Raw genomic sequence first — 598 nt, forward strand, 5'->3', positions numbered from 1 at the left:
AATCAATCACTCAGCATGCTTTTATCCGAGGGAGCATAACTTAATTCTTTGGGGTTGGCAAAAGGAGGGAAAACACTCTCTCTCTCACTACACACTATGCACACACACACACACACACACACACACACACACGCATTTGATGGATAAAGCAAGGGTTCAACAACTTTATTTTCACCCCTAAAGCTTATATATACTGATTTCTTATATATCAAGCAATATGAAAATTGCAAATCAATTTTTGCTCAAGTGAATGATTACAGTAAGTACAAGTGAAAAACAACATATTCCCAGATATCTTTATGTAATTAAACATTTTATGTATTACAGGTAAAAAACAAATTATTCCAAAGAACCCACATACATTCATGTCTGAGCAACTTATTACAAATTAACAAAGTATAAGCAAACTATATATATATATATATATATATACACAGAGAGTCAAGAAAGAGATTTATTTTATAAGTTCTGATACTATAGAGAACTAACTAATACATTAAGAGACAAAAATCTCATGTCAAACTCTCTGATCCTGTCTCTTTTTTTTTAATTTATTTTTTTATTAGGTATTTTCCTCGCTTTACATTTTCAATGCTAT

This window comes from Mus musculus, chromosome 17 (genome assembly GCF_000001635.26).
Source record: "Mus musculus strain C57BL/6J chromosome 17, GRCm38.p6 C57BL/6J".
Classification (NCBI taxonomy): Eukaryota; Metazoa; Chordata; class Mammalia; order Rodentia; family Muridae; genus Mus; species Mus musculus.